We start from the raw sequence: 14525 nt of genomic DNA, 5'->3' as shown, positions 1-14525 counted from the left end.
CTGATGGGCTTTGCGCTGCGTGGTACAAGCGGTTTAAAAAGGAATTGTCAGAAGTACTCGCAGCTGTTTTTAACGAAGCGTACGATGGTAAGGTGTTACCACCGTCGTTCAGTGAATCCCACACGGTGCTGATTCCGAAGTCAGAGGATGAGGACAAGCTGAAGCAAGTAACATCATATAGACCAATAGCACTCACAAATGTGGACCACAAGGTTTATATGGAAGTTCTAGCTGCTAGACTTCAGACAGTTATTAAAGACATAGTCGGTCCGCACCAAACATGCGGAATTAAGGGTCGCACTATAGCTACGAATGTTCACAAGATGCGGTCCGTTCTAGTGTGTTGCGATTCCCCTGGAAGCTTGTGTGGTCGTACTCCACTTGGACCTGGAGAAGGCATTTGATTGTGTAGCGCATGTTATTTTGTTTACCATATTAAAACACATTAATGTCGGGTCCATCATCATGGACGGTGTAGCTCTGGCGTATCGGAATTGCTCTACCAGACTAATTATTAACAAGGCATTGGGGGCCCCCATCAAAATCCAGCGTTCCATGCGCCAGGGCTGCCCCATAAGTCCACTTCTTTTCTGCATATATATTGAAACGTTATGTTTGTCAGTGCTTGAAAATAATTCTATTACAGGTTTTCGTTTACAATCGTCAGAGGTGAAATTGCTGGCATATGCAGATGATGTTGCAGTGTGTTGTATCGATTATGAAAGCATCGAAGAGTCCATTAGAGCTGTCAAAGTTGTCAGCGACGTTACAGGAAGTCGGGTAAACTGGGGAAAGTGCCTGGGATTTTGGCACGGAGTGTGGCCGTCGACCCCGGACATTTTTGCCAACGTCGTGTGGCAGAGGACGCCTGTGAAGTACCTCGGTGTGCCACTTCAGTCCTACAAAAGAAATAATGACTACTGGCAGCAACAAGCAGACCTCCTACGTGAAAAGGCGAATGCTTGGAGGGCTAATTATCTCTCCATGTTTGCGAGGGCTACCGTATGTAACATGTTTTTGTGGCTAAATTATGGTATGTGATGCAAGTTATGTACTGTTCTAGGGTAAAAGTGCAAAAATTGCATAGGGTTTTTGCGATCTTTGTGTGGGGATCTATCTGGGAAAGGTGCAGTCGCACAAACTTGTTCAGGAGAGTAAAGTGTGTGGGGGGGGGGGCTTGGACTGGCACATCTCTTTCTCAAACAGTTAGTGAACCGGTTTTTCTTTTTTCGCGAGGTAAGCGACCCATTCCTGCAAACGGTGTGCCAGGCAAGATTAGGGCGACTGTTAAGCGACTATGTTATTAGCACCCATGTTATGTCGGGTACGGTGCAGGGTTACTTTCGGGAAGTAGTGTCAAGTGTGCGATTTCTGTGCGTTCGCTTTTCCAATGATTATTTGTATTCTGTTACAAAGAGAAAATTGTATAAAGACATATGTGACATAGTGTTGCCAATTCCCTTGTACAGAGCCATATACAGTGCAGGCCAGGGTCAGAATGTCCTGAAAAGAGTTAAAAGAATGCAAGTAGCGCCAAGTGTGAAATCATTCTTTTTCAAACTGGATACCGGGACGCTACCAGTGAGAACTTACCTGGAGGAGCGTGGGTTTTATATGCCCTGGGGTTCTCACTGTTTTATTTGCAAACAACCGGAAACCATCGATCACGTTTTTCTTCACTGTTGGGAGGGGGTCTTTTTTTGGGATGTGTTGCAGCGGACATTGAAAAAAGAATTCCCGCTAGATACGCACGGCATCAGGTACCTTGCAATAGACAACGAAGAAGGAGTACGTTTTGATCTGATTATGTTGACTGGCTTGCACAGTATATGGCGCTCACGAATGGCTGGCTTCTACTGTGAACCAGATAGAAGACCGGCAAGGCTGTACTTTCGAGAGAGCATGGCTCGTTTAATAGAAGTAGAAAAAAAAAACAAAAGAATGTGTTTCCCCCTGGATTGCCAGTGTGGAACCCTTGGTTACACTAAAAGAATTTTAAATGACATCGCCAGTCACCACGTGACTGACGGCATTATGTGCATTAAAATAACAACCTTATTGTGACCTTGTTTTGACGCCTCATTTGTGATGTGTGTTACGTGTTGTGTTGTTGAAAAACCGGCAATAAAGAAAAAAAAAGTCGTGGCCGAGCGGTTAAGGCGATGGACTAGAAATCCATTGGGGTCTCCCCGCACAGGTTCAAATCCTGTCGACTGCGTAAATACTTTTTTTTTTACAAGCAACGTGACATAAGTTATCATTTTTGTAGGGGAAGGCCATTCAGGGCACACGTAATTACAGCATTCTGTAAGTCAGGTTCGATAATTTTGAAAGGTTTGGCACACGTTTAACCGCAACGCAAGTAAGCAAAAGAAAAGAAAGTTGACCTAATTTGTACTGAGTACCAACGACGCTATGTGCGAAGCTATTAGCGGCAGTCGTGGCCGAGCGGTTAAGGCGATGGACTAGAAATCCATTGGGGTCTCCCCGCACAGGTTCAAATCCTGTCGACTGCGTAAATACTTTTTTTTACAAGCAACGTGACATAAGTTTACCATTTTTGTATGGGAAGGCCATTCAGGGCACACGTAATTACAGCGCTCTGTAAGTCAGGTTCGATAATTTTGAAAGGTTTGGCACACGTTTAACCGCAACACAAGTAAGCAAAAGAAAAGAAAGTTGACCTAATTTGTACTGAGTACCAATGACGCTATGTGCGAAGCTATTAGCGGCAGTCGTGGCCGAGCGGTTAAGGCGATGGACAAGAATTCCAATGGGGTCTCCCCGCACAGGTTCAAATCCTGTCGACTGCGTAAATACTTTTTTTTTACAAGCAACGTGACATAAGTTTAGCATTATTGTAGGGGAAGGCCATTCAGGGCACACGTAATTACAGCGCTCTGTAAGTCAGGTTTGATAATTTAGAAAGGTTTGGCACACGTTTAACCGCAACGCAAGTAAGCAAAAGAAAAGAAAGTTGACCTAATTTGTACTGAGTACCAACGACGCTATGTGCGAAGCTATTAGCGGCAGTCGTGGCCGAGCGGTTAAGGCTATGGCCAACGAACGCACGTAGCGGCACCTCCACTTCACGTAGTCGCCACACAGCAGCGGTGCGCATAGGAAACGCTGATCGACACCACAACAAAGACCGTGCGGGAGGGTCCGGACACTGCAGTAGCTATGGGGAAAATGAAGTGACGATTCAATACTACAGTAAATGGGAATTGTCAGTCCAATGTACGGTACACTTACCGTGGTAAGTTCTTAGAAGTACACAGCACGTGATGTCTTCGGCTTATTGCATATGGTTACGCGAAGAACGAGTCAGTAAGACGGGCAACTATTTACAGGTTGTATTTACAACAGCGGTTACAGCGCTGACCGGTTAGGTTCACAGCGCGAGCCCAGCTCGTTCTTCCTCTTCTTTTCTCGAGTGATGGCGCCCGCGCGCCTCGGTCAAACAATCAAATACCACACGCGTGTAGCATAATCCCCCGGCGGCAGAAGCGACGTCCCGGAGCATCTAAATGTCATCACTGGGAGTGGTGATACTGCTTCAGTCGTGTAACGTTCACGATATCGCTGAACTGGGAAGCAGATGGGGCGTCAGGGGCGATCTCGTATGTGACGGGAGTCACGGCACGAAGCACTCGGCAGGGGCCTGTGTAACGAGACAGCAGTTTTTCTGACAGGCCGACCTGACGCGACGGAGACCATAGAAGCACCAAAGAACCAGGCGGGAAGTGCACGTTTCGGCGTCGCTGGTCGTACAAATGCCTTTGACTCTCTTGGGAGTTCAGAAGGCGGTCACGGCTAATTTCCCTTGCATGAGCAGCGCGGGCGATGGCATCAAGTGCATATTCATTGGTGGGTGCCGCGTGAACAGGGAGAGTTGTGTCGAGGGGCAGTGCTGGTTCTCTGCCGAACAGGAGAAAAAATGGGGAATAGCCGGCTGTGTCGTGGCGCGAGAAATTATAGGCAAAGGTGACAAACGGCAGAGTGAGGTCCCAGTCTGTGTGGTCTGAAGAGACATGCTTCGCGAGCATGTCTGTGAGAGTGCGATTAAGACGCTCCGTGAGGCCATTAGTTTGCGGATGGTATGACGTGGATAGCGTGTGCCTCGTGGCACAGGAGTGCAGGATGTCCGCGATAACTTTTGACAGGAATGTCCGGCCACGGTCTGTGAGAAGTTGTCGCGGAGCTCCATGTAATAAAATCACGTCGCGTAAAAGAAAATCGGCAACATCTGTGGCGCAGCTTGTAGGGAGCGCTCGGGTGATGGCGTAGCGCGTGGCGTAATCTGTGGCCACAGCGATCCACCTGTTCCCAGAGGTAGAAAGAGGAAAGGGACCAAGTAAATCTAAACCAACCCGAAAGAATGGCTCCGCGGGAATGTCGATTGGTTGTAGGTACCCAGCAGGTAGCGTCGATGGTGTCTTGCGTCGTTGGCATTTATCACACGCAGCTACGTATCTTCGAACGGAGCGAGCAAGCCCAGGCCAAAAGAAGCGTCGGCGGATCCGGTCGTAGGTACGTGACACACCGAGGTGACCGGCAGTGGGGAGGTCGTGAAGTTCGTGGAGAACAGCCGAGCGAAGGTGTTTAGGGATCACAAGGAGTAATGCTGGGCCGTCGGGGTGAACGTTGTGGTGGTAGAGTACGCCATCTTGAAGTGTGAATAAGCGAAGGGAACTGTCGGCAAGTGGAGATTCCAGGCGGTCAATGATGACACGCAAGGACGGGTCACGGCGCTGCTCGTCGGCGACATGGACCAGTGGAAAAACAGAGAGAACGCAGGTGTCGGTGTCAGGCTCAGACGTAGAGGTCGGGTCTTCGACTAGGTAGCGAGAGAGGCAATCGGCGTCCTGGTGTTGGCGTCCCGACTTGTACGTCACTGCGTAGGGATATTCTTGTAGTCGGAGAGCCCAACGACCGAGCCGGCCAGTAAGATCCTTGAGCGACGAAAGCCAACACAGCGCATGATGGTCTGTGATTACTGAGAAGGGCTTGCCATATAAATATGGGCGGAACTTTGAAACAGCCCAGACGAGAGCAAGACATTCGCGCTCGGTAATCGAATAGTTGCGCTCTGCAGTTGTCAGGAGTCGGCTAGCGTAGGCTATAACGCGGTCGTGTCCGTGTTGGCGTTGCGCTAAGACGGCGCCGATCCCATAACCACTGGCATCGGTTCGGACCTCTGTTGGTGCGGACGGGTCAAAGTGGGCCAAGATCGGTGGATTAGTCAGAATCGTGATAAGGCGTGAAAATGCGGCAGCCTGAGGGGAACCCCACGTAAAAGGCACGTCTTTCTTATAAGTTGTGTGAGTGGTTGAGCGATTGCTGCGAAATCTTTAACGAACCGTCTGAAATAAGAACAGAGCCCCACAAAACTCCGGACGTCTTTGACAGACTGAGGTACAAGGAAAGTCGTTACTGCTCGCACCTTCTCCGGGTCGGGTGTACTCCTGAAGCATCGACGAGATGGCCGAGCACTGTAATCTGTCGCGCCCGAAGTGGCACTTCGATGAGTTTAATTGGAGCCCAGCCTTGCGGAAGACGTCAAGGATGGCTGCAACGCGCATAAGTGCGTCTCAAATGTAGGAGAAAACACAAGGATGTCGTCGAGGTAACAAAGGCAAGTTGACCATTTGAAACCTTGAAGCAGAGAGTCCATCATCCGTTCGAACGTGGCGGGGGCATTGCATAAACCGAACGGCATAACCTTAAATTGGTAGAGGCCATCTGGAGTGACGAAAGCGGTCTTTTCTTGATCTTGCTCATCGACGGAAATCTGCCAATAACCAGATCGAAGGACAATGGACGAAAAGTATTTGGCACCGTGAAGACAATCAAGAGCGTCGTCAATTCGTGGTAAAGGGTAAACGTCCTTCTTAGTGATTCGGTTTAGGTGGCGGTAATCAACGCAGAGACGCCACGTGCCATCTTTCTTTTTGACGAGCACGACCGGCGACGCCCAAGGACTCGACGAGGGCTCAACAATGCCTTTGGCGAGCATCTTGGTTACTTCCTGCTGAATAACTTGCCGCTCTGCCGTGGACACACGATACGGTCGGCGGTGAATGGGAACAGCATCACCAGTGTTTATCCGATGCTGAACAAGGGAAGTCTGACCAAGTGGGCGATTTTCAGTGTCAAATATGTCGCGGTAGGACAACAAAAGGCGATATAGGGCGGCTGCTTGGTCAGGGGCGAGGTCCGGAGCGACCATGGGACGTAATGGGCCGTCGAGGTTCAAGGCATCCGGTGGGTAATCAGGAGGATCTGGGGACGCGTCGGCTGCAAAAGCAGTGACGTGGTCGTCTGTCACAGACCGGAGCGTGGCCACCACTATGCCTTCAGGTAACACTTGCTTCGTCAAGCCAAAATTGATGACGGGGAGACACATCCGATTAGCGGCAAGAGTAACGACGGAGTGTGGCACAGAGACGTTGCGCGCCAGGAGGACGTCACGAAAAGGTGCAACGACATAGTCGCCATCAGGCACGGTTGCCACTGAGGCCAATTCGACGAAGGTTAGGGATTTTGGAGGTAACCGAACAAACGCTGTAGTGCAGAGGGTGTTCGGTTGTTCGGGGCGAATGTCGGAAACAAGAGGAAGCTCGAGGCACAGCGTACCGGTGGAACAGTCGATGAGGGCAGAATGCGTCGTCAGAAAGTCGAGCCCGAAGATGAGGTCGTGAGGGCAACTGGTCAGATCGGTGAACAGGACTGGAACGTGAACGTGGTGGAGGTGGAACGTTCCCCATCCTCGCCACGGAGCTCCGAAGCGGCCGCACCGTCGTCTTCTCAGCCATGGCTTCCGATGGAAACACCCCGTCGCTACCCAGCACCTCCACCACGATGTTACGCGAAGAACGAGTCAGTAAGACGGGCAACTATTTACAGGTTGTATTTACAACAGTGGTTGCAGCGCTGACCGGTAAGGTTCACAGCGCGAGCCCAGCTCGTTCTTTCTCTTCTTTTCTCGAGTGATGGCGCCGGCGCGCCTCGGTCAAACAATCAAATACCACACGCGTGTAGCAATATTACCGGCGTCCGTAAGTGCATACCCGAAAGAGGCCTACATATAGCCTACACGGATAAGGTATACGAGCGGATTATACCTATACTGGGTACCACAATAAAGTAGATGAGTGCTTTATAAATACAGGCATGTGCTACCTGAGTCATGGAAAAAACTGCGTTTGTGCGGTTTTACGTATATAGCAGTAAGAAGTGGTTCGAGAGCATGAAGTGTATGAGCCGATGCTTCAGCAATCGTTGTTTTTATGCGGCGAGCAAGATTCTCAGAGCAGTAATCAACTGACTCAGTATCACCTTGATTAGTTGGTCCGATGATGAAGATGCAGGTCTGTTCGGTAGTGGTTGCGTTTCGGCACTAAGATCATCGGACGGCACGGAAGGCCACACACCAGAATCCTCGTTCGCTGAGCTTGAATTTGCTGGAGGTGACTTCCATAACGGCAAAGCAGGCCAAACAACGGAATTTTCGTTCTTCGTAGAGATGCAGGTGGATCAGATGGTTGACGATTCACAGACGTTTGCGCTGGTTCTTTAGGTAGTAGATGTCATCTTTGGTCTGGTGCTCTTCTCTCATTGCGCTTCTGCGCGCGCTTCCTGCGACCGCGCATGGTGGTTGCTGCCTTTCTTTGAGTAGACCAATTTCTAACCATTTCTGTAATATTGTTCGTTCAGTTTTTATTTTAGAGCAATCATTAAGTCTTTCCACATGGGGCCCCTTGCAGTTAGGGCACCTCAGGATGCTTACGGCACAACTGCGTTCTTCACGGTCACCTCTACAGCGAGGACATGCTGTCTTGTTCGGAGGAGCAGCACTCGCGTGTCCCAAATTTTGACATTTGGGGCATTGCAAAAGCCGAGGATTTATACGGACGAAAAGGACGTCTTATGTATTCTACTTTCACATGTGTTACCATTTTGTCCATTTCAAAAAAGATCTTTAAGCATTTCGATCGATCAAACCAATAAACCTGGTAGGTGGAGAGAAGAAAAATTAGTGGAAAATGAGGCATCCACCCAATCGTAGCAATTGCTACAAAGAAAACCCATATGGGTTCTTCAAAAGAAAAGCCTCGCAGTTGAAGAAAAATACGTCCTGTTCCGGGACTCGAACCCGGGACCACCGCTTATCTGGGGCAGCCGCTCTACCATCTGAGCTAGCCAGGCGGCTAGCAGATGGCAGGGCGAAGTTGAATTTATCAACAACTCGAAGCAAAGGCAAGCGTTTGACGTAGCAGTTCAGCGGAAACTGCGAGGCTTTTCTTTCGAGAAACCGTGTGGGTTTTCTTTGCAGCAATTGCTATGATTGGGTGGATGTCTCATTTCTTATCTCCACCTAGAGGGTTTCCGCTGAATTGTTATGGCAAACACTTGCCTTTGCTTCAAATTATTGATAAATTCGACTTCGCCCTGCCATCTGCTCGCCACCTGGCTAGCTCAGATGGTAGACCGTCTGCCCCGGAAAGGCGGTGGTCCCGGGTTTGAGTAACCGGACCAGGACAAACGTTTGTTTCTTCAAATTCGAGGCTCTTCTTTCAAGGAACCCTTATGGGTTTCCTTTTTAGCAATTGCTACGATTTGGTGGATGTCTCATTTTGCCTGTTGTAGATATTGCAATGGATGTCCGCAGCCACAACTGCCCATAGACCATTGTCCACGTTTGCTGAGTGAATTACTTATTGAAGCCAGATTCACCCGTGTACAAAGCGTCACTGAACTTCCCCTTCAACCGACAATTAGTAGCCGCAGTATATCGATCGTCAAAATCCACGTCGTCAACTTCAGCCCCGCTGATGACACCGGAAGCTGCAGGTGCAGATGCTGGGATGATGTTGGCAGACCTGGCGCCTGATGACCACCGCCCATGCTGGACAATATACAGGCAGCCATCGTTCTGACGGGAAGCCGTGCGGCACAAGGGTTACTGGACATAAAATCTCAGAGGCTATGCACTAAGAAGCTAGGTGGGTGTGTGTGTGACGGGCTACCAGTTAAGGCAAGCCAAGCGCACACACACACACACACACACACACACAAACACACACACACACACACACACACACACTACACGCACACACCTTTAACCTTTCGCACTGTGTGCTAAAGGTTAAAGGTGTTTGTGTGTGTGTGCGTGTGTTTGTGTGGCTTGCCTTTAACTGGTAGCCCGACACACACACACCTACCTAGCTTCTTAGTGCATAGCTTCTGAGATTTTATGTCCAGTAAGCCTTGTGCCGCACGGCTTACCGTCAGAACGATGGCTGCCTGTATATTGTCCAGCGTGTGCGAAAGGTCAAAGGTTTCTTTCGCAGTTATTGTGTTACTGCAAAAGAGGTGCTACAAACAATTCGGCATTCTTTCAAACACAGAAACAGCAGGACAGTCACAATTCAACGTGCGAACTAGCACGCATGAGAGTCAAAACGTATCATAGTAAAATTGGAAAATGGTTGTAAAGCAACGGAGTAGACAAAGAAATGTTGTACGGAAAGCAGTGCTTCAACTCCGTGCTTCCCCTGCTTATTTCCCTCCCGATTTCATCATTATCGCTGCTGCTTCAGAATCAAGTAAGCTCTTTTCTTACTTCAGAATCACGTAAATTCAATTTCTGCCATGCTTGTTTAGACAGCATGAGCGCAATGACTCCGCAAATGAATCGCTTGGCACTCAGAACAGGTCAAAAATGTAAAATTTCTTTGTGCGCCCCCGTGCAGCTATCGCATAGATGGCAAGCTTGTTTTTCTTGTCGAACTACTGTATTTCAAGCTCACTAGTCAGGACCGAACGCGGTAACAAGGCCGAATTACGCAGCTGAGGGGAAAACGAAACGCGACATGTGACACGGTGACAGTGCAATGGCCCGTCTAAAACAAGCCACGAGAGTTCACACGAAAAGTATGTACGAGAAATAGGCAAGAACAGTCAAGTTGGAAGGAATATATATATATATATATATATATATATATATATATATTGCCACGCGTCTTCAAAAGGGGGCTGACGACGTTTAATGAGAGCGGCTGGGCTCTGGATAAAACGGCGGCGAGAGCTAGCTATCGAGCGGGGCGGTTAGCACGCGCACTTCTTTCTTCTTGCGCCTCTGCGCTTGCCCTATTCCTACTACTACAGGTGACATTTCCCCCATTCCTCGGAAAGAGCATCCGCTCGATGCTCAAGAAGTGATGTGGGAAACGAAAAAAAAAAAAAAAACAGACGCTCAATGAAGACGCTCGCGCACAGAACACAGCGAGAGCTACAGCATCGTAGCTAGAAACAATTCTCTACCTCTCTAGAAACGGAGAGGTAAGTGCATTAGGTGCAAATGGGAGCGTAAAAATCACGAACGCGCCACGTAGGGCTTTATGCGTACGACGTGAACTATGTCAGAACTAGGTGGTTGTCGACGCCGTGTTTGCGCCGCACTGTCTGGAACGACTTCATAGTTCACGTCACTAATGCGGCGCAGCACTTTGTAGGGGCCAAAATACCGGCTGAGCAACTTTTCACAAAGGCCACGGCGGCGAACAGGGGTCCACACTAACACTTGGTCTCCGGGAATGTAGCGCACTTGCCGGTGACGGATGTTATAGCGCCGTGCATCTGCGTGTTGCTGCTCACCGATGTGCAGCCGCGCGAGCTGGCGAGCCTCCTCACCGCGCTGAGCAAATTCTTCGGCCTCAGTAGTTAGGTGCTCGGCGTCGTGGCACGGAAGCATAGCGTCCAGCATCGTCTGTACTTCGCGGCCGTAGACAAGGCGAAATGGTGTGAAGCGCGTTGTTTCTTGTACGGCGGTATTATACGCGAAGGTCACATAAGGCAGGATACGATCCCATGTTTTGTGCTGGACGTCGATGTACATAGAGATCATGTCTGTGATGGTCTTGTTTAATCGCTCCGTAAGGCCGTTGGACTGCGGATGGTAAGCGGTCGTCTTTCGATGCCTGGCGTTGCTTAGTTGAAAAATTTCGACCGTGAGCTGTGCCGTGAACGCTGTTCCTCTATCTGTGATAACAGTGGCTGGGGCACCATGGCGCAATACAATGTGACACATGAAGAACTGCGCTACCTCAGAAGCCGTGGCTCGTGGGAGCGCCTCTGTCTCGGCATAGCGGGTTAAATAGTCAGTGGCGACAATCACCCACTTGTTGCCGTCGGTTGACAGAGGAAAAGGCCCAAGAATGTCCAAGCCGACTTGGTCGAATGGCTTATTAGGTGGTTCAATGGGTTGCAATAACCCGGCGAGCTTCAGGGGTGGTGACTTTCGTCGCTGACATTCACGGCAGCCTTTAACATACTGCTTGACGCTTGCCGAAAGTCCGGGCAAGTAATACATCTCGCGCACTCTAGCAAGCGTTCGTGAGAAGCCGAGGTGGCCAGATGTAGGCTCGTCGTGGCAAGCGAAAAGAATATCGTCCCGCAAGTCTTTGGGAACTACTAGGAGGTAGGCTCGGTCATTCGGGCAGGCGTTCTTCTTGTACAGCATATTGTCTCGTAGACAGAAGGACGTCAAGACACGACGTAGATGGCGTGGTATGGTTGTTTGACGGCCCTCTAAGTGGTCGATGAGGGGTCGAATTTCAGCGTCGTCACGCTGCGATTTGACCAAGTCCGACGTAGTAAGGGCGCCCAGGAAGCCGTCGTCGTCCTCTGACTGTCGACTGACAGATTCGGTGGGAGCACGCGACAACGTGTCGGCGTCTTCTTGCTTGCGGCCAGACTTATAAACTATGGTGACGTCGAATTCCTGTAGCCGCAAGCTCCACCATGCCAGCCGTCCTGAAGGATCGCGTATGTTCGCCAACCAACATAGAGCATGGTGGTCTTTCACCACTTTGAAGGGACGGCCGTAGAGATAAGGGCGAAACTTCGTGATCGCCCAGACGACCGCGAGACACTCCTTTTCTGTAGTAGAGTAGTTCGCCTCGACACGGGACAGCGAGCGGCTAGCATAGGCTATTACTCGTTCAATGCCGTCTTGACGTTGGACGAGTACTGCGCCAAGGCCGATGTTGCTGGCGTCAGTATGCACCTCGGTGTCAACCTCTTCGTCGAAATGTGCCAGGACGGGTGCTGACTGCATGCGTTGGCGTAGTTCAGCGAAGGCCGCCTGTTGCTCATTCGTCCAGGCAAATGGCGTGTCATCCCTGGTAAGGCAAGTCAGGGGTTCCGCAATCTTCGAGAAGTTGTCGATGAAGCGGCGATAATACGCACACAAGCCCAGGAAGCGTCGGACGGCCTTCTTGTCGGCAGGAGAAGGACGGCCTTCTTGTCGGCAGGACGGCCTTCTTGTCGGCCACACCTTTAGTTCTGATGGGCAGGAAGTTCCAGCAAAAGTTGCAAGAACCGATTCTGTTGGGACCCGCTTATTGTCTACCATTCGATTGCATCGGTAAACAGCAATTACTCCAGTCCCAGACAACCTCTCTAGTGTTTCAGCGGCAGAAAGATCAGCATCGACACCTCAGACTATTCCCTTAGTGCAGGCGAGGTGAGCAGGGATGTAGGCACTCACCGGTAATGACGCGAAAGATGAACACCTAAGCAAATCCGCGACACAGGACTGGTCTGGCGATCGACACACGATACCTCCGCGGCCGAACTGCCTCACTTCCGTGATGGTCTGGTATGAAGATGTAGCAGCCTGCAGAGCTTTCTGGATCGCCTGGGGGTTCTCCTTCTTGTCGGCAGGAGAAGGAAAAGCTGCTACAGCGGCAAGCTTGTCGGGATCGGGTCGAACTCCTTTGGCGCTGACGACGTGTCCGAGAAACTTGAGCTCTTCATAACCGAAGTGGCACTTCTCTGGTTTAAGCGTGAGGTCAGGTGATCAGAGCGCTTCTAGCACATACCGCAGGCGATGAAGATGTTGCTCAAATGTTTCAGAAAAGACAACTACGTCGTCAAGATACACAAGGCAAGTCTGCCACTTCAATCCAGCGAGGACAGTATCCATCATTCGCTGGAAAGTTGCTGGGGCTGAACACAAACCGAAAGGGGGCACTCGAAATTCGTAAAGGCCGTCGGGAGTCACAAAGGCAGTTTTCTCGCGGTCTCGTTCGTCTACCTCGATTTGCCAGTATACACTTTTCAAATCGAGTGACGAAAAGTACTGGGCACGCCACAGTCTATCTAACGAGTCGTCGATACGTGGCAGTGGGTACACGTCCTTTTTAGTTACGTTGTTGAGCTTCCGGTAGTCGACGCAAAAGCCGGGCAAGTAATACAAGTAATACAAGGGCAAGTTCCGTCTTTCTTTTTGACAAGAACGACCGGAGACGACCATGAGCTGTTGGAAGGTTCGATCACGCCGTCTTCAAGCATCTCTTGTACTTGCGTACCAATCGCTGCGCGTTCCTTTGCCGACACGCGGTAAGGCTGCTGGTGTATCGGGCGTGCGTCGTCGCATGTGATGACCCTGTGCCTTGTAATCGAAGTCTGGCGTACCTTAGACGAGCTTGCAAAGCATGCCCTGAATTCAAGCAAGAGCTCGTGCAGTGCTGCCTGTTTGTCGTTAGATAACTCGGAATTAATGCCGACGGTGCCCAGTGACTTGTCAGCCAGCCTCATTGGTTCAGGGGCAAAACATTCAGCAACGTGTTCTATTTCTTCGGCAAACGCTATCGAAGTACCGTGGAAGAGGTGTCGATGCTCGTTACTAAAATTGGTAAAGCTCTGGAGAAAACGGCGGCGAGAGCTAGCTATCGAGCGGGGCGGTTAGCACGCGCACTTCTTTCTTCTTGCGGCTCTGCGCTTGCCCTATTCCCACTACTACAGGTGACAATATATATATATATATATATATATAGTACAGGAGATTATCGGTGCTGGCACGGTGAAGTGTGACAGAGGAAGTCGACGAACTAGTAGCGCGCGCTCGATCGGTTTCCAGCTGAGACTGCTCCGTCTTCTTGTACTTCGGTCAGACGCCCTGTGGACTTACAAGAACATCCCGTAACATTTGGTGGAAGTGCTGGGTTCCCGTATTCCCCGACCTGGAGCTACGCAGCCGTACGTTGCCATCTGCGGCCACAATGACCGACGACACCGGCCCTTCGCAATCCGCTGCCGCCCCCCCCCCCCGGCTGTCGTGTGTTCTGGTGCGGTACTTCAGCGTGACCCTGCCATCTTCAGCGGCACCGCCGATCACGACGTGGAGGACTGGCTTGCAGAGAATGAACGCGTTAGCGCGCATAACAAGTGGGCTGACCGCGACAAGCTAATCAACGCCATCTTTTATCTGACTGATGTGGCAAATCTGTGGTTTAGAAACCACGAAGTAGAGTTCACAACCTGGTCAGCTTTCACCTAGACCTTCACTTCGATCTTCGGCCGTCCCGCTGTGCGCAGACTCCGTGCTGAACACCTTTTGCGTGGTTTCACCGCTCAACAAAGCGCTGAAACCTTCACGAGCTACATTGAGGACGTCATCGACCTCTGTAAGCACGTGATTGCGTCCATGACCGAAGCCGATAAGATAAGGCATA

General features: G+C 50.5%; 3 non-coding genes across 3 annotated transcripts; all 3 read left to right on the top strand.

Moving 5' to 3' along the window:
- Window positions 1-2136: 2136 nt before the first annotated feature.
- Window positions 2137-2218, top strand: Trnas-aga (transfer RNA serine (anticodon AGA)). Its single transcript has one exon. It is a non-coding gene; the product is annotated as a tRNA-Ser (tRNA).
- A 216-nt stretch (window positions 2219-2434) lies between these two features.
- On the top strand, window positions 2435-2516 carry Trnas-aga (transfer RNA serine (anticodon AGA)). The gene has a single exon. It is a non-coding gene; the product is annotated as a tRNA-Ser (tRNA).
- Window positions 2517-2731: 215 nt separating this feature from the next.
- Window positions 2732-2813, top strand: Trnas-aga (transfer RNA serine (anticodon AGA)). Its single transcript has one exon. It is a non-coding gene; the product is annotated as a tRNA-Ser (tRNA).
- Window positions 2814-14525: the final 11712 nt, after the last annotated feature.

This window comes from Dermacentor silvarum, chromosome 1 (genome assembly GCF_013339745.2).
Source record: "Dermacentor silvarum isolate Dsil-2018 chromosome 1, BIME_Dsil_1.4, whole genome shotgun sequence".
Classification (NCBI taxonomy): Eukaryota; Metazoa; Arthropoda; class Arachnida; order Ixodida; family Ixodidae; genus Dermacentor; species Dermacentor silvarum.
This window is presented reverse-complemented; position numbering and strand designations above follow the sequence as displayed.